The 20,299-nt window shown below is 39.1% G+C and overlaps 1 protein-coding gene across 2 annotated transcripts in view; it reads left to right on the plus strand.

The window, feature by feature from the left end:
* The first annotated feature begins 1,626 nt into the window (after positions 1-1,626).
* The window catches only part of PALS1 (protein associated with LIN7 1, MAGUK p55 family member), a 56,596-nt gene continuing 37,923 nt past the window's right edge, over positions 1,627-20,299 (plus strand). For both annotated transcript variants that reach the window (XM_082057703.1, XM_082057704.1), the window contains exon 1: positions 1,627-1,759. The gene's annotated coding sequence lies outside the window, so the exon portion shown is untranslated. The remainder of the gene's footprint in view (positions 1,760-20,299) is intronic.

Here is a 20,299-nt window from a genome sequence, read left to right on the forward strand (position 1 = left end):
TTTTTGCATCCATTATATCTTCTAAGCAAGCATCATATTTTGAAAAAGTTCCTTCTGGTTCTCAGGTCCTTTGTCAAAGCCGTTAGAAAAAAAAAGGTTCATGTGAACTTTCATGATTTTCATGTGACGGTGAAAAGAAACACACTTGATGCTGCTCAGCCACAAACTAATCTTAACTAGTGTCCTGTTTCCCTCAATTTTTATTTCTGAAATAAACAATTCTGCAGTCTGCCAACATTTGTATTTCTTGCAGTGCTGCAGATTTGCTCACCTGATATAAAGACCCTTGTTCGTGGTCCAAACAGATACAGCTGGTTAACTGCAGTTATACAGCATTTTACTGCCCTGGAAACAGCAAACAAAAATACATTCCAGGGAGTTTGAGCCACCATGTGAAAAAGTAGAAAGCTTTCAGAGTTTTCTCTGCAGGTAGCTGGGCAGGATGTACATTAGTGTCAGGTCAGCTGGCCTTTTCACACAGTAAGAAATTAAAACCATGGGATCTGGTTTGGGGACTTATAAACTGGAATGTCTGTCTATGCTTAGAAGGGATCCAAAGAAAATATGGTATAGGGTAAAATTATAGGAAGCTGAAAGTCTGTATCTGGATTTCACTATGGAGAACGATACAGAGCTAAATGACACACATTTATAAATGGCTCAGCTGAAACAAGGAGACATGGACTAAGGCAGGTATTTCTTTAGGGCCTTTTAGTGACTGACGTAAGGAAATCTTTCTTTTTGGTGTCATTATGTGAAACATTCTTTTAATGCTTCAGGCAACGACCCAGGCAAACTAGCCTGAAAATACAGGGGTGGGAATGCAGTTTTTAGGTCAAACTAAACTGAAGTGCTGAAGATATGTTTCCCTGGTTCTGTGAAACACAATGACAAATACAACCAACCTGTTAAAACTTTTAATGCCCCATTTCCTTCGTTCTTCCAGACACTGTGTTCGAGGCACCTTCTGTGCCCCAGCGTCCCTCTGCTCTCCCAAAGGTAAACTCTGAGATGTGTATTTCCTCCCACAACAGGCCCCAGCCTGGCTGAGCCGTTCAAGCTTGGGTTGCCACAAGGAGAATCAGGAGATGGTGAGAAGGGTGGAGGAGAAAGGGGCTCCAGAAGCTCAGAGCGCCCAAGGCAGATGACAGCCACAGAACAAAAGTGGGCAAGAGGGGGCAGGAGGAGGTGGGAGAGGAGGAAGGGTCAGGCCGCAGCCTGGACAGGCGACCCTGCTCCCTTCAGGGCACCGCGGCTCCCGTGGAGGTGCCTCTCCGGGATGCAGAGACAGCTGTGGTAGAGACATAGGACATGGTTGCGGGAGGACAGAGCCACAGAAGCAGCGCCACGTCCCCCGTCTCCCCCGCAGCCTCCCACCGCGCGCTGACGGGACCCGCTCCCAGTCCGGCCGCTGGGGGCAGCTCCGCCCCACCCGGCAGAGGGCGCGCGCTCAGCTCAGCTCACCTCCCTCGCGGGTCGGGCGGCCGGCGCGGCCCCGGCAGCAGCTGTGAGGGCGGCTCTGCGCCTGCGCGGGCCGGCCGGGAGGGGCGGGGTGGGGCGGGGCCTGAGGGCCGGTGCTGGGAGCGGGCGAGGGGGCAGGGCCGGGCCGGGCCGGGCTTGGCGGCGGCTGCGCAGCTCAGCGGGGGCTGTGGCCGGGTGGCTCCGCGGGCTCGGCGGGGAGACGCTGCGGGGTGCGGACAACCGTGACTTCCAGCCGGTGGTTGGGCCGGAGCGTGTCAGCGGCGGCGAGGGAAGGACGGTGAGTGCGGTTCCCGTTCCCGCGCGCGGCGTGCGAGCAACAGGTCCCGCCGCGGAGCCGCCAGCCTCGGCTGACCGAGAAGCCTCCCTCGCGGCCACGGCTCCCGCACAGGCCTGGGAGTCCGGCCGAGCGGGGCGGCGGGGCCCGAGCCACGCTCGGCAGCTCTCGGGGGACGGCGTCGGTCTCCGCGTCCCGCCGAGCGACGGTCCGAGCGGTGCCCCGGCCGGGAGGGGTGGCCCCGGCCGGGAGGGGTGGCCCCGGCCGCTGCGGCTGCAGGTGACTGCGCCGCGGGGCGCCCGGAGCTGGCGCCGCTCCGGGAGCGTGGGGGGCGGGCAGCCGCCCTCCTGCGAGCGGCTCCTGCGGCTGCCCCACCTCGGGGGCTCCTCTCGGGCCGGCGCTCGAGCTCAGGCCCACAAGTTGTAAGGAAACCCTCCCGTACGTGGCTCAGCGCTGTCTCCGAGCAGTTGTAGCGGTGTCTGTGCTTGTGTTTTAACGAGGGGACAAACTTAAGGCTTCCCCCTCTGCGCTTCTGATGTTCTGGCCGTTTCTCTGAAGTGATCGCTTTGCAGGGTTAAGGTGAAGTACGTTGGCTAGAGCGACTTCCAGTGTATTTTATAGTCGACAGCACTGGAGTTCAGCACGTATTGGCTCAGAACTACTTCGTTTTCAGAAAGCCTGTACTGATAACGTTCTTGCGGTGGTAGTAGTTTCCTCCGTACGGGACCGAGGCTGCATTGTGGTAGAGACTCCACAGGCAAGCAACAAAGAACACTGAGCTTCCTAAGACAGACGGCGCAAGAAAATTAAATGAACTTGTATTTCACTTTTTTGAAAAACATTGGTATTTTAAAAACGTGTCTAAAATAATATTCTTAGATGTCTCACGTGGGACAGATCCCAGAAAAATAACTAGGAATATTAAAGGGGTAAATGTCAGCTGGTGCCGTGAGCCTTTTTTCTTTTAAAAAGTAATTCTTGAAGCCTCGACAATGGAGTTATTTGGGCAAGCTCCATAGTTCACTTACTAGAACAAAATACTTGCCTTCTACGTAAGTCATGATATATTGATGGCTGCAATCAAACTTCTAAGAAGTGACTGGTGGTGGTCTTTTTTTACGTGTATGCTGATTCGGTGCACAGCTTCATATGCCTTAAAGGGACCTGTCTGTGGTTTTGGAGGATTGAGGTGTTTCTCCTGAGCTTGTCAAAAATCTGATACCTTTGAATCGTCTTTAATTAGGCATCTGAGCCTGCAGTCATTTGGTTTTAAGCTGTCCTCTGAATTTTCACAAACAGTACATATATATATATTTTTTTTCTTGCAATCATTTTACAGCTGTTATTACAAATACAAATGTCCAACACTTTAAAGTCTGGCTGTTTTATACACATATGAACTGTTGTCCAACGTGCTCTGACTTAAAAAAAGTCAGTATTTCACTCATTAAGAGTTTAACTGATGGTTAGTATTGTAGGTGGTTTAACAGGGCATCAAATATTTCTACTGCCGCGCTTTGAGAACTGGTGTACTAGAATGTTAAATTTAATTAACATCATTGTTAATAAAGTAATACAGATTTCAGTTATACATGATACTTAGCTGTTTTCAAAGTAGTTCTTTTAGATTTTACATCCTTCCATCGTGTTTTGTTACCTTGCAATGTATGGAATACCAGTGGACAGTAATTATTGCTTATAGAATTGGGTGATAGTAAGCATGGTAGTTTTAATTACCTTTTTGTTAAATTTCCTTTCAAAAGATCTGAACTGACTTAGAAATGTAAATCAAAGTATTTCTTCACTAGACTGATTTAGCTGCCTTGGGAATCTGCAGGAGTTAGGCCGTTGAGGGGTGTTCACATTTGTCATTACCATAGCAATATCTGATATAGAAGTAGGAGAAGTACAATGTAGAGGTTAGCAGTCGTGACGAGGGTTATGAGTACATAAATCTTAATGTAGTCTGAAGTTCACATGCGTCCATATGTATTTTCCCATGTAAATAACTGTATTTTCATAATGCTTCTATTTGCTGCTTTTAAATTAATATCTATTGCTGTAGTTGAAGTTACAGGCTTTAAGAATCTTGTAGCATTTTTAAATGCAAATTCTGTTATGATGTTTCCTCAAGGACTGGATCTTAACATCAGGTGCTCACAGGTGTAACTACCTGTTTCAGCTACCATTTTTTTTTTCCAGTTTGCATTAAGTGCATTCCTCTTACAGTGTTAGGCTTTTAGAATGCTGAAGGCTAAGTTTTCAAACAATTTGCTGCTTCTTAGATAACAGGATTTTTATTTGTATTCGTATGTCTTGTTTAAAATTCTTAAATGTTCTAGCAACTGGCTTTTTTTTTTAAATACTTTCTTAATGTGCCAGGTGGTGTTTCAGAAAGGCTTGACATTACGGTGTTCAAAATGCTAATTACTGCTTTGGTCAATCGTAAGAAAACCTCAAGACTTCTTGTAAATATTTATTAAATACTGCTGTATTGTTTTCCTTTTATTAGTGGGCAAAGAGAGGCATTTGTATATTTTGAAAAGGTTTGCTGCTGCTACATCTGATAGAAAACTCAGTGGAAACAGTTTATACTGTGATTTAAAATCAGGTATGCTAGCAAAATGATTTTTGTAGTACTGAAGAAAGTTTCAAAGTAGATAATTATACAACTGTTCTGACAAAAGTGTTTTATGTACCCATCTTCCCTCCTGCACTCCCAATACACCTATATGACAAAATGTTTTTAGTGGAGACTAAAGTATGAAGCAGAACTCTAAGCAAAGAGAGGAAATTATAACTAAATAAGTAGTGTGTATACAAGGCTGTTTTAAAATAAGTTTTGGGGTTTGTTTTTTTTAACCAGAGGTGATAAACCATGTAATGTCTATTAGTGAAGACTTATTTTATACTGCAAGGGTGTCTAATTGCATACTAATAAATAGCTGTGTGGGAAGAAAAAAAATGCTGTAACTCTCAAAGCTTGCATCAGTTAAATTAGAAAACAAACAGAGGTACCATTAGTAATGCACAATTGCAGAAGGAATGCTTCTATTATTCTGTGAATCAGGAAGCACAGAAAGGCCTAATCTTGCATGCTTTTTATCAGAAAAAGGATGCGATGATGCATTTCCTAACAGATAAGTAAATGGTTTGAATACCTGTGGAGTGTGTTGATATTTTTCTTCAAATCCCTTTGCTTTTTGGAGAAACTTGAAAACCCCTTCTGTCAGTTCCCAAAACAAATGTCTTACCTGCCAGGCCACTGGGTGTTAGGGTGTGACATGCTTCCAGGAACCAGCCAGTTTCGTTCTTGAGGAGTAACATTCACTTGGGAAGTGCGTGAATGGGGAATGTTGGCCAGGGACTGGCTGGCAAGAGGCATGATGAAGTACAAATTGATGATTTAAACCTAGGTATCCTTGTTGCAGACCAAGTGTTGAAAGAGTAGATGAAAGGGCTTTTTTTTTTTTTTTTTCTTTTTCCTAGCATGGTGTGAAATCTTGGAGACTTAAACCTCTGATCTTTATGTTTATCCTTGGCTTGGCCAGTTCATACTCTTATTGAGTAGTACACATTTGAACAGCATCTGTAATGTGTCCTTTTCATTGCAGAGCAGAGTTTGGTTGTTTATCTGTGGACTGTGAAGTTTGGTAGGTGGCATGATGTTTAGAGTATCTTGTGGATCTAATTCTGCTTTCTTATAAGATGTCAAATAATTAGATACAAAAATGTAATTGTTTCCACCTACTTAATTGTTATCTGTTATATAAAGATCACCTCAGTGCCTTGTGTTTCCTTAAGTGATTGCATCATGTATCTGTTCAGGTTGGTGATGACAGTATTATAAAGAAAAATGAGTAAGAAATAGTTTATGTGATTTTATGTTAATATTTTTAATATTTGGTTTTGCCTCTAGTATTTCATTTTTTAAAATTTCTTCCCTAGCATTAGAGAAAAGGCTTGACAGTTGATATATGTGACAGTGCAGCTCATGGTTGTTAATCATAAACTTTACTATCTCAATTAACTATACCTTAGCATAGAAAATAAGCTCCTCGTCTCTTGCAAAGATGTAACAAAATTATATAATATATAATAGACAGAAATTCTAGAAAAATATAATTCTTAAGAAAAATAAGACAAACCAAACCATAAGTTTCCTTCTTGTCTTGTATCATTATTCGTCTTCTGGGGAAACTGTTGGAACGTCATACTTAGTTAATTGCCGTAACAGATGATTCAGAAGACTCTAAAATTTTTTTTTTTTTTTCAAGGGGTGAGTGGGGTGGGGGACTAATTTAGAACCAGGACCTGTTTCTGCTAAGAATATATTAAAAGTCATAGAACAGTTAAGTGGTCCTTTACAGAAGGTATTAGGAGTACTCAAGTGTGGAAATAGTCAGTATGTTAGTATCTAAAGCATGTACTTGTGTATGGTTACATAAGCAGTGTGAATTGTCTTATTTTCATAGTGTGAAGTTGTTCAGTGGTACCTTCAAGCTCCCTAGAAAATTGAGTTCAGCAAAACTAAAAACCTTTGACAACCATGAAGTGCCAGTGCAACCTCAGCAGCTGCTCTTTGACCTGGCAGTGGCACTGGGAGGTGACTGTATGCATTCCAAGTCTGCTTCCAAGGATAAGTGTATGTTTTAACAGTCAGGAAGGAGAGGCTGGAAAAGAAGTATTCAGTTAGGGACCAGTAGTGTCGACTGGAGTTATGAGCACAATGAGCACAAATGTCTGTAATCAAAGGAGGACAATGTATATTAGTGCTTAAAAGAGTCACTTCTCATTTCCACAGTATATTATAAAGACTGCTGGTGATATATATGTGAGCTGTTATTAGCAGTGTGACAGCATAGGAGTGACAGAAAGGTGTACATAGGTGTACAGAAAGAGCTAATGAAACTTAAAGTTCACATTGTTCAAGGCTGAAGGCATATAAAATATAACTGGTATGATGCCTTGGTAAAAACATTCTTCAGAGAAATGACTTCTGATGTTTTGCATCACCTGTCAATTTTCCTGGAGCCAAATTTTGATCTCAGTTTGGGTGGCAGAGTCAGCTCTCATCTGAATATTCAAACATAAACCCAAGTGTTCTTTTCATTGGGATGATCTTCACAACTAAGGTCAATGAAGGTGGTATGCTTTGGTATGCCTTCTCTATTAATCACTTAGAAGCTGGTCTTCAGTGTAGCAGAGGAGAAATCTAGGGAGGGAAGGATGTTTTTCTGCATGGTGGTTGTGGTACTGAGTTAAACTCTTCAGCACAGCAGATATAATGATAACTATTTATTTAGAATGTGATACTTCTGTGCATAAATCTAGGGCTTGACCTTAATTATCAGATCATGCAGTGTCCCTGCAGTGTTGTGGTTGAGAACTTGTGGTCACCCTTGTTTGTCTTGCTTTTTCAAATTGCCATTGACTTGTCAGCTACTATTAAAGAAACTTGAGATAGGTTAATCATGGATTAATGCAGTGCACCTTGGCTAAGAAAATTAAAATTACTTTTGTAGAAAACTGTTACGGATAATTGCATTGTGTGCCATAGAAATTAACTGCATGTCTTGTACTGGCTCAGAGAATGTGTTGCTAATTACTGTGGTATGTCCTATTTTCTAAATGTTCTCTCATCAGAAGGCAAAGCTCATGCTTTTGGGTAACTGTCCAGAGATTTCAAAGAGATGAGGGTTTGGATTGTATTAGTTTGTATTATGTAGACGGTATTTCTTGCACATATATATCCTTGTTTTCAAATAGCAAATCTCTTCTTCCCAGTGTCTGAAAGGGTATATGATGTCAGCAGACAAACTTAGTCCTCTGTTAGTGGGAGAATATAGCATTTGTGGACATTATGTGCTTCCTGCAGAATCAGTTCCTGTAGGATCAAGTGTTGATGGAATTGCTTAGTGCCACTACGTGGTGACATTTAAATTTTGTTTCAATGGTACTAGAAGTTCTCAAATGCAGGAGAGAAAGTGAGTTGAAATGGAACTGAATGTATGTATTTAAACGTGGTTATTGTTGTTGTAGGATAATTAAAACCAACATTGTGCAAGCTCTTAACCATTTATTTTTTTTCCCAGTAATCAAGATGTGTTCTAAATTAGTAACCTAATTACTTACAGGGAGGAATTAGCACAGTGTCTTAGAGTAAAGTGAGGTAAAAGCTGATCAGCTCAGCATTTTCTTGCTGGGCTGGCTGACTAATCACTTATGAGTCCAGAAGTATTGGTTTTGACCAGTGGAATAATCTGTTTCACATCTTGATCTTTTTAAGAGTATAAACAGCACCAAAAATCTGTTTAGGCCTAAGTTCTTGTTAGATTTGTAGACTTTTTCTACTGAGTTATCAATTTAATTCTTTAATTTTTACCTCTTGGTAGAATATTCATCTAGTGTTGTGATCTTCTCTCAAGACTTTAACTATTGTGATCAATCACTTCCTGACAAAGTGTTTTGCTTCAAGCTGATATGATGAGAGCTAGCTATCTGAAACTCTGAAGAGGCAAGTTACTTGACTTCAGTGGAAGGAGGAGGAAACTACTTTTTAGCCTACTTCAGTTTCCCCTTCATTGACTCATCAGGTGAGATGAAAAGATGGACTGAAAGTTTATCTCGGGGAAAACTAGGAATCCAAGAAGTAAATGTCTCTTTTCCTTCCTCACAAAAGAAATAAATCCTGAGGCTTGTTCTAAGATAGCAGAACAGGCAAAAAGCTATTCAAGAATGGTTATTTTGACATACTTTGTAGGTCATTACTTTCTTTAAGCTTCTGCCAATTTTCAAGTAAGGAGAGGTCAGAATAAAGTGCAGCAAAGAACTGTTTCTTCTTGACTGAAAAAGAGAACTCTGTCTAATGATATGATGTTTTGAAGCAGCAGTTAAGAATTGTTTTGGGTTATTGTTTATGAAATAATTTTTAGGTTAAACTGTTTCTTTTTTCATATCAGTGTCTTGTTTAAACTAGTAAGCTTATTGCTGTTAGGAGGAAGTAATATGATAGGTTTTGAATAGCCATTAAATATTGTTTTGCCTTTGATCTTTCCTGGTTTACTATGGGCTTCTTACATTTTTGCCCCTGATTTTTTTTTTTTGGCAACTTTTCTGTTGCTCATTATCTTGCATTCTTTCCTTCTTCAGACCTTCAAACATGAGTCTTTCTCAGAGTTGAGTGTCTAAATAGGCAAGATGGGCAATACTGGGAAGGAAACAAAGGTTCTGTGTGTTGGGTCACACTATTCCTATTCTCTTGAATAAGTCTTGAGACCTTTTACTTTCTCTTTCCCATCTTTTGTCAACTGAGGAAACTGGGACTGTTTAGCCTGCAGAAAAGGAGGCTGAGGGGAGACCTTATCGCTGTCTGTAACTACCTGAAAGGAGGTTGTAGCATGGAGAGTGGTTTCTTCTCCCAAGTAACAAGTGACAGAATGAGAGGAAACGACCTCAAGTTGCACAAGGGGAGGTTTAGATTGGATATTAGGAAATTTTTTTCAGGAAAGGGTTGTGAGGCATTGTAACAGGCTGCCCAGGGAAGTGGTAGAGTCGCCATCCCTGGAGGTGTTTAAAATTAGACATGTAGATGTGGCACTTAATGGTTTAGTAGTGAAGGTGGCAGTGTTAGGTAAATGGTTGGACTTGTCAATCCTAAAGGTCTTTTCCAACCTAAATGATTATATGATTCTGTATTATTGCCTTGTGTCTTAAGGCTGAATTGGCTTGTAAAACAGTACCTATACTTAGCATTTCTTTCATTGTAAAGTGCTGTCCTGGTTCTCCTTTAGATCTTCTGGTGCTTGTGTTCCCTTACCTCTCGTTACAGCTTTGATATATTCAAAGATACCCCTTCTATTTCAGTGGGATTTTTTTCCATAATAAGAGTGAAGTTAAGCAGGTATATTGCTTTCTATTGGACATAATGATGGCTATTATGCAAAACAGAGTAGTTCAGTGCCAGGAGCTCAAGAAATAATTTTTAACAAGTGTGTGCTGGGATGATGTACAAGTCTGTGAAGTGTAATGAAGTTGGACCAGGCTCCTCATTTCTGTAGAACTGTTGAGAAAGTTATCTTTAACCGTAGTATCAGTTTGCTATGTTTTTTTTTGTAGTGTGAATGGCAGACAGAAAGCCAGCAAAATGCTAAATGTGTCAGGCAAGGCATTAAGATGACAGAAGGACATCATATTGCAGCGATGCTGTCTTCACTCTTGTGTGCATTTCAGGTATTTGCATTTAAAGGTAGTACCCAGGAGAACTTAAAAAAAAAAAAAAGGCAATAAAAACAATCAAGCCTTACAAGAAGAGACTAGAAAGACTGGAACACTTTAGTTGCAAGGAGACATGATGGAAATTCTAGGAAATAAGCCATGGAGACTGTGGATCTTACAAATACAGGATGCAGTTTATTAAAATGGTAAGTTTGAAACATAGAGGAAACTGGTACTTCGCATACTGGCTGGTGATCTACTGACATTTATTGCTATAGGAGTTTGTGGATGCAACCAATATCAGCATTTTCAAAAAAAAGTTTATGCAGATTCCCAGCATATTCAGCAGATTCATTGACAGATGGATTCAGTGGTTCATAATTGAGTAGTCAGGGGTGTACCAGCTGATGTCCTTTAACAATTGAACTTCTAGATGCAGAAGTTATCCCTAAAGAGCATGTCTAGTTGCCACTGTCAGGCCATAAGTTCTGGGTTTGATAGACCATTGGTCTGACTCAGTAGGGCATTCCTGTGTTGTTACCCTAAGCAGCCAGAAACCATGTTTATCACCTTACTGAAATTTGTTCTGTAAAAATGTGGCAGATTATCTCAACCAGATATACTGGGCTGCAAGCATGTAACAGCTGTTTTTTTGGAGGTTGGTTGGTTTGTTTTTAAAAAAGGGGGAACTGAACAACTGGAGAATCTCAGCAATGGATCAGCCAACAACAATATAGTAATGCAGTAACTGTGAACTCCTCTCTACAAAAATATCATATCAATATCTCACTTGGAATTCTGTGTTGATGGCTCAGTTTTTATCAGCGGACAATGAGCAAAGCTGGGTGAGGCTTTCTGTTAGAAAGGCATTTGCATGATGCTAAACTTGAAATCTGTGTTATGTATTTGTTTGGAAAAGCAAAGGAATCTTTAGAAGCTAAAAACCTCACTTAAAGGTGGGTGGGAGGGGACAATCTGCAGAAGTGAACAGTTAGGCCTGCTTATTATGCCTAAGCTCTTTTTGAAGCCTTGAGTGTGGTTTCCATGGCTGATCAGTGATGGTTCTTAGTTTATAAACCTTATATGAATTAGTGTTATTTCAAGAATTTTACTTAATAGGTATAAATCTGTATAAAATCTGAAATACCACTTCTGTAGTAGTAAAGTATTAAATATTTGCATATTTTTAAAATTTTACAGCTTCATTTGCAAACTTTATTTTGTACCTTGTCCTCTAAGCCAATTTCTGACTTATGTTGGTCAGAACTTCATACAGTTTCTCCTTCTGTCAATATTTTTAAAGTCTTTTCTGTACAAATATTTAATGAATGCAGCTATATACCTAAGTGGCTGGGTAGTAAATGTACGATAGTTTGTGTTCCCTCTTAAGTGAACACTCTTGTCAAATCTTAGAAAGATATTTAATGCTGTTCTTTTGGTATTACGTGTGTTAGTGCTCCTTTTAACTTCTGTAGTTGGGACATTATGTGATGATTAAAATTCCGTGCAAAACCTCAGTTATTTATTTCTTAAAGCTAATTTGAAATTGAGTATTCAACCTTTAAGGTACATAAAATGACTAATCAGTGCCTGTTAAACTTAATTATTATTTGCTTAACAGTTCACATTGTACTTCTGACACTTTTTGACGAGAGTGTGTTTTTTATTCTTGAATGGATTTTTTGACACGTGACACATCTGATTATGGCTACTTTACAAGAAATCAAGATTGCAACTATAGCTCTGGGAACCCTTGCCAGATTTGGTGATGTCAGTTTTTTACCTTTGCCTGCTGAGCTTTTGTGTTATAGATCATGATTTGCAGAATTAGCAGAAGCGCTTGCTCCTCAGGCATTTCAGTTCATAGTGTAAGATCTGACCCGCAGTGAGATGCGCTTAGCACTGAAGTGGCTGAGGTGTCAGCACATGTTCCCTTCTGCCAACTCTGCTTTTGGCATCAGTGACTTCTGATGAGAGCATAGTCTACAGCTGAGGATAGTAACTTAATCTGCTGCAACAAGATTTGCTAGAGCTTCTCTATAAACATATTTAATTTAAGCTTCCTGTTCCTTCCGCTCAGCCTCTTATGCAGCCTTATTTTCTTCTTCATTTGAAAAAGTAACACAAGGATAAATAATAACGTGCCTTATGATCTCTTTGCAACAAATTCCATGTCTAATTTCCAAATTGTACTTTGAGAAATCCATAAACAAGCATATTATTGCTGACATTTACACCATTGCAGGTTTCAAGGATTCATATATCATTATATTAGTATATTCTTAGAGGTATATATCTGAAAAACTTAATTTAGCAGGTAAAATTTGCACTGGCTTTGGTTTCCAGACTTGCAGTGTAGAACCATCCAGAAATGCACTGCATCAATTCAATATAGACGATCACAGGGTAAACAGCACCAAAAGAATAGTGGTACTCAAAGAAAGACTGAAATATTATGCATGGGAGCTATTTGAATGAGTTCTTAAAGTTTAGAGGAATAATAAAGCATTAAAAGTATGTTTATGGGTTTAGCATCCTGAAACTTCAAGTTCTTGTTTGTATTCAGAATTCCAAAACTGGTCTTAAAAGAATATAGGTGCATACTTAGAATGATATGAGTTGGTGAAGCACAAATATATTAATAAATCTCATTGGCCTCAAATAATGGATTCTGATTTCCATACTTGTTAGGTGATTTTTTTTTTTTCTGGAACTTAGCGTATTTTTAATGTGTGAATGGTGACTAACTATCTGTAAATAGATATATCTCTTCTTTAAAATGTAGAATTCATCAAGGACAAAAAGGTTATGAATGCTGATCCTGTTGGATGTTCTTCTCTAGATAAATCTGAACAAATTGTTTTCTAATATAAAGTGTCAGCTGGCTTCAAGTTGAAAATATGTTCCAGGTAGGTAAGTATCTTCCAACCAACTGGTCAATAAGAAAAGGGCATGTGCAGCTTTGGTTCAAGTTCCAAAACTCCTGGAAGTGCTGGATGAAGTCCGATAATCTGTGAGATACCTAAAGCTTCCTAGTTTTGCTCTATTATTTCTGCTTTGCAAAAATAAATTTTGTTATTGGAGGCACTGTAGCCTTGGTAGTGCTGGAACAAAATTCTTTGCTTGCATTGCTGAGATGATTTGCTCTCTCTGGGGATCAGAGAACTACAACTCCTCTGAAATGCCTTCTTTAAATTGAGTGGAATAAAACCTTTTTATTTAACAGCGTGTCTCTGGTGAACAGATATGTCAGAAGGATAAGATGATTGCTTTGATTTCGGAAGTTGTAAACTTTGCAGCTTTAAAGCAAAGACTGTAGACTTGACTTGGAAAATCAAATGCATTATTGTAAGTACTGGGGTTCCTGGGATTAGTCTGTTGCTTCCACTTACAACCACTAATAACTGCTGCATTGATTATTTTCAGATTTTCAAATGGATTTAAGGTATAACCTGGTGTAAATTGCATTGTAATAATCCAGTTTGACAAAACAGAAATAAGGGACAATAGATCATCTACATCCCCAAATTTGTCTGTTTCCAAAGCAGCTGATGGTAAAATGTAATGATAACATTTAAAAACTCTGTTAAGACTCACAGAAAATCAGCTATAACTGCTTTGATTTGCCTTGCTAACACAGTTCATTTGGCACTAGAGATTAAACCCAGTGACCAGACTTGGCAGTTGATTGCCCTGAGTAACTGGCATGTGAACGGTGTTGAAGCTCTTGTTCAGGGGGTCAGTATTTTTCTGACACTATTTTTAAAAGTGACTGTTGTTTTATATGCTCAGGTTCCAAACAAAATGGTAAAGTCACTGTAGAGTTCTTGGCTTCTTCAAGAAAAGTCTCTGGGGTTTTTTTGGTTGGTGTTTTGTTTTGTTGTTTGTTTTTCCTCCCCTACTGGAAAAATCTCAGTATTAAATACTTCCTTAGGGCAAGAACCTGTGTTCTCAGTCTGAAAAATTAGAAAGCATAATGTTGGAACTTTGGTGGGGTTTTTTGGTTTTTGTTCGTTTGTTGTTGTTGTTTGTTTGTTTTGGGTTTTGTTTTGGTTTTTTGTAGAATCACAGTGCTCAGAGAGGTGGTGGAAAACAAAGTAATGTGCAGATCTGGTAGTGAAAAACCTCTGTCTGTGAGGCCTTAGTAGAATCATCAGAGGAGCTGCTTTCCAGTAAGGTACCAGTGTTGTTCACAGTGTACCTGCTGTGTTAGAAGTCGGGCCAACCTGTTGGGCTTTTTAGATAAGTAATACTGCATCATATCCCTGCTACCCTCTTCTGATTTTTAGGCACAGATGAACTTTAAAGCACTTTTGCACACTGCTTTTGTACATCTGACAAATAGAAAATCCAGGGCTGCAGCATCTGCTGTTACTTTTTGAACTTTTGTACTATAACAAAACCAAAATATTTCCAAAGCTGATTTCCAAACCTGGCCTAGAATGTGACATTTCAATTCTCAGTTAAAATTATTTATTAATAGTATTTTTAGTCTACTCAGCTTTGCCCGAAAGACCGTATTAAATGGCTTTATAATAAAATATATGGTATCTGTAGGAATAACAGTTGTACTTTCTAGTAAAAGAATTGAAGGTTAGTGCCTGGACAGTAGCCTGCCAGCTGGCCAGGAGCCTGCAGAGCTGCACTGAGGGATGTGCTGGAGCGTCAGGGGGGGAACCATCAGTTGAGAGTCCTGTTCTCTTTACTCATGATGAAAATGCAGGTGTCCAAGACAGTAAATATGTTGATTGATTTACCTTAATAAAGACAAGTCTAGTTTCATTTTTAGAAGAAAGGATCAAGTATTTCCCTTGTAATGTGACGTAATACATTTGGAAAAATGGCAGTAATGACAGATCATTTGAAATAGTCTGCAACATTTCATGTAGACATCAAGAAAACACTGCTTAAATCATAGCCTTATTTGCACTGGGTGACATAATTGGATTGTATGGGGTGACATTTTTGAATTGCATTGTGTCACATTATTCACTTGCATTCTAGTCAATTTTTCTCATATTTTGCCAGAACCTAAAGCTCCCATTTGTAAGTGGAACTCAAAAATCCTAGTCCTAAATCCACATTTGTAAATTTCTTCTGAAATTCAGAAAGTGAACATTCACTGCCATCCTGAATTTTATCTGACGTGCATGGTAAGCATGTGTCTTAATTTCTCTCTGTTACCTCTGGGTACTTCTCTGTTTTGAATCATGTATTGCTGATTATGTGGCTCTGTTCTGGAGTGATTTTGGACTTTATTGTTCTTTCTTTTAAACGCACAAGCTCATGGAATTTTCTTGTACACATTTTGTCTGTTTTTTTTTTTTTGGTATAAACTGGTAACAATAAATTGGTAACAATTTAGCTTTAAAAAATCTGTAACTCATCAAAAATTGCAATCATTCTGGTGACAAAAAGCAACCACTGTTTTATGTGCAGATGATCTTGCATTAGAGCCTTTTGCTACTGAGAATGGGGGGTATCTCTCTCCTGCCTTTTTTTTTTTGCCAGTTTATTCCACTGAGCTGGCTCATAGAGACCTCTAGTGATGCCAAAGCCAGTGTAAAGTAAGTGAGGAAAGGGGAATTAAGAGGAAGGTAAGAAAGAAGAGAGAGGAAAGGGGAAGGAAGAGGAAAGTAAAAAAGAAAGAGGAAGTAAGCTGAAGGTCATCTCCTTCTTGCAGAATCATATCCTAAGCCCAAGTGGGAAAACTGCTAGGGAGTAGAGGCTGTTGTTCTAGGACATGGATATATGTGTGTGTTGAGGCATGGGTAGTGTGTATTTTTGCATCTTGAAGTATTTCAGCTGTGCTGCTCCAGTGCATTGTGAGAATTTGCTGTTGTGAAATCTTGAAAAAGTATGTTTAGAAAAACTAGTTTTGTTTCAGCTGGTCAACTCTTGAAATTGCTAGGCGAGAGAAGGACCAAGTATTTTCAAGCTTTGCAGTGACAATGCATGGACTTACAGTAACTAGAGTTCTTGCTGCATGTCAGATGCTAGAGATCTGTACGGTTTGGGGCTGGATGAAGCTTCTCAACTGAAAACCCTTCTGTAAACATGAGTGTTTCTTAGAGTGACTGTGGTGAAGGCATAAGAGCATTGTGCTGTTTTTACAGCTCTGGTGCTTCACAGTGATATTTGGAATTTTCTCAGCAAAATTTGCTGCTTTTCCTTGTTGCTCACAAGGCAGATGCGCCAAACTAGATTGTTCTAACCTTTTCAGTTTAATTTTCATCACATTTCTTATACCTGAATCAGAGAAAATACTCTTTCTTTCTATCCCTCTGTCATACAGAGGAAACAGACTTTATCTCTTCCAGTGGACTGCAGCTTTCACTCTTTACTGTTGCCATCTGGCTGACCTCTTTGATCTGAAAAACTTTCTGCAAAGACAGTGGCAGCTTCCTGAGCAGTGTAGAGAAAAGCTGATACTGGCACTGAGCCCCATACCCAGTTAGTGCTCTTGCTGTCTGTTCTGTCATCTTAGCCTTGCCCTTTGACAGTTGATTCTGCTTTTTATACAAGCAAGGAATTTGGAGTAATTTAGCTTTGCTGTTCTTTTGATTATTGCTTGAATGAAAAATTACTCTGGTTTCTCTAATTACAAGGTTCTCTCCATATTGTTTAGTTCTAGACTCTCCTATTTTTCCTCACCTACATTTTCATTCTATTCTCTGGATTTTCTCAGGGAAAAACAAGATCCATCCCCGCCAGCATTCATGCTGTAAGCAGCTTCTGGTGATGGTCTTTGGAGCACCAATTGAAGTCTTGACACCTGGTTTTGCAACAGGGCAGGTCTGCCAGTTTGGGAGCAGAAGTGCTAAGAATATTTCAGGCTGTCCTGACTGCATCATTGATAGTGAATGCTAGTATTTGTGATACATATTAGTAATCAGTTTTGCTTGGGAGAACTGCATAATTTTAACACTGTGTTCTGGAATGCTTCAGTATCTTAGACTGTTACCAGTGCAGTCTTGTACATGAGGCTGGTATTAGATTACTGATTTGTCTCCGCCTCTAGAGGAGAACACCTGTCTGTGTGGTCTCTGCATGAGAGGGCAGCATCCAGGATCATAATTTTATTGAAGGATTTGCAAAATAATACTTTCGCTGAAAATGTAATATTTTTACATTTATGTAAATGTGAATTTAAGAAAGAAGTACCTTATGCCCAGAGTGTTATGGTTCTTCTTATTCAAAGGATTAGTCTAGTAAAACTTGTTAAAGGCTAATTTACTGAAGGCTTTATTCTTTAACCCAAAGTAGAACTGCCAAATATGCAGCTTACATTCTTGAATAAGCTTAATTATGGGGAAATTTGGCTCTAGGGTTTTGAATTTAATAGGAATTTGCTTTCAGTTGGATGGCATCAATGTGCTCTTACGAAGCTCAGACTTCTAATGAGTTTGTTCCAGAGGAGTCAATACTATGGTTCTTTTGGAGAGAAACTAAACAATGATTAGCGAAGGTGTTGATTCCTAAAGTGGCTGTAAATAGCCCTGTTTACGATTTAGGTCTTGGGCATTGTTTTGGGACACTGAGTTCTTACTTTCTGATTCAGAAGTACCTGATGACTGAGTTCTAAATACTGGAGCAATAAAGTGTTGTGATTTTTTTATTTAAAGAGATTATCAGCTATGTTGGTGTAATACACATAAACATGTTTGCATCACTGGTATGTAGAACTTGTACAAACTTAATCTTTAGGTATTTGTTTAAGGGGTTAGGTGCGTGACTGATACTTTTAAAAATGTATTCTTAATGCTCAGTGCTGCTTGGTATAATACCTATACAGTTTATTTCATTGAATGGTGAAATGCAAAGATATTCCGCATTCATCAGTTGAAAGCATTCTACCTCTCTTCCCATTTTCCCATTACAAAACACCTGAATTGCTGAAATCTGGCATCAGCAAGAAAACTTTGTGTGTTGTAGAGAAGTTTCATCATCTTGTATGCATTAAATTTTGATTTAACGTAATTTTTATGCACACTCATTTCAGGTAGAAGTGACGTCCGAATATCTTTTTTACTTTTCTGTAGAGAAACCTGTTTCAGGTGTTGTAACAGTAAAAAATACACATGAAAGGTAAATTTAATTTTGAACTTGTACAGAAAACTAGGAACTGGCTGTTTCTGGGTTGTAATTCCCATTTTCTCTTGCTGTTAGGTTTTTCTTGATTGCAGTGTAACAGTAGCTAATACAAGTTTGTGGAACTAGATTTAGGTGTCAGATACTTTAGAAAGTTCTAATGACAGGGCAAAATTTATGTTTGTTTATTTTGGGTTTTGTTGGTAGCAAGTGCAAAGTATAGGCTAACATTTATTTTACTGTTTATCCATTTCACTGGCACAGAATAGTAAAGAAGATGGGAGATTTTTTTATATAAGAAATGAAAATCAGTGTTTGGCTTTCAACTCTCAAATTAGAGGAGGGAAGAGGGCTTTAAAGATGCTACCAAAGAAGGAAGAGGTTGCTTTTAAATAAAATTTTTAACACAGCTGTTTGAAGAGTCATCTTCAGCTTGATTAGTGTAAGAATTAAGAGGAAATACTTCCTCAAGTTCAAGTGCTGTGTTGCAAGTAAATTGCACTGGGAGATTCACTCCATGATCTTAGGCAAAGAGAGATTTCTGTTGAATTCCACCTTCCTTGGTGTTGAATCTTTGTTCCTTAGCATCATTTGAGTGTTCTGCTGAGGGACTTAACATCACTTAGCTTACCTGTGTTTTTCCCTGGCTTTTGTATAGCAATGTTTAATTTCTTAGTTCAACAGCTCAAGTGATAATATGGTTTTCTGGACAGGACTATTGCACCACTACATACAAAATAAGGTTGCCTTTCTTCAGGTTGAGGGGAGTCTTACATTCCTGGGAGTTTATCACAATTTTATGATGTTTTTTCTTAATAAAAAGAACATCTGGTTTAACAAGGATGCAGAAAATGAATGTACTTTCTCTGATTTAGCAAAAGAGCTGTGAAAGAGCTCTGTAGCCACACAGCTTATGTTCTTGAATTTAATTTGCGGAAATGAGTATGTTCCTGTCAGAATTTTGTCTTAAGTTTTTAACTGCTAACATAAGGCTGAAGAGTCCACTTTTATTTAATTGGAGAGAGAGAGCCAGGTACAGAAGGTCTCTAAGGTACAGAAGGTCTCTAATGTTATATCTTTATAGCCTTTGTGAAGCTTTCTCATGCATTTTTCTTATGAAGTCTAGTAATATGGATTATTTGTAAAGCATTTGATTTTCACATCCTATAGTGAAATGTTGCTAATACTTTAGATAAAGTCTTTTTCTAGAGGTTTTCCTCATGACCTGTACTTCAAGTTACTACATCGTGTAAGTTTGTTCAGCAGTATTTCCTTGTAGTAGAAATCAGCATGAGTTCTTCAGTCATGGTTGGCATTGTTCCTGTAAATTTAACAGATCTTTGTGCTAAATACTGAGAAGGTTTGAAATAAGGGTGATTTGTAATTTTCATCCATTTCCAAGTGGTTACCCACATGTGAATTCAATTATATAGGTATATGTATGCCTGGGGTAGTAGTATTTCTATTTCCATTAGTGTTTGATGAGTAGGTGTACCATTTTATGGCTTCTGCTGCAAGCACAGAGAAAATTAAGATTTATCTGTTATTGCTGTCTACTAAAACAAAAACACAAGAAACAACAACAGGGAGAAAAGTGCTTTTGTTTCTGAGTTCTGGGTTCTCATCTAGTGTGTTATACTATTTACACAAAGATAACAGGTTTAGAATACTATTTGAGTATCTTTGAGTAATGAACATGCAGACATGTTCAGATTTTTCAGTAGGACCTCCTTTAATAATGTTCTCAAGGCGTGGGTCTTCAATTTACCATTTCTGTTTGGGAGGAAATACGCTCAAAGATGAATGCAAGTTTTGCAGTCCCTTACACCCGTGGTGTCTCAGGTTATGCCTTTTAAGAGAAACTAATAGGTTATTTGTTCTTTAACTGTCCTGCTTACATTATCAGGAAGAGATGCAAGTGGTTATAAGTGTGTGGTTGCTTTTTTGTGGTGGTTGGGGTCTTTTTATCTTTTGTCTCTTTTTTTCTTTTGTCTACTTTTTTTTTTTTTCTTTTAGATTTGCTTGAGTTTTTTAGGATGAAAAGCTCTTTCAAATCAATAGCTCATGAAGTTTTTTTTTTTTGTGTGTGGGGGCAAGTGGATGAATTCACATAGTATGGTTCCATATGATGCGGTTCTATTGGAGCTGGCTCTCTGCTGCCGATGTGGGAGTTTCTGCTTCTGTCTGTCCTCACCTTTACCTTCCTGGTCTCAACCACTTGCTCCTACCTATTGT

This window comes from Streptopelia decaocto, assembly GCF_964273445.1.
Source record: "Streptopelia decaocto genome assembly, chromosome: 7".
NCBI lineage: Eukaryota > Metazoa > Chordata > Aves > Columbiformes > Columbidae > Streptopelia > Streptopelia decaocto.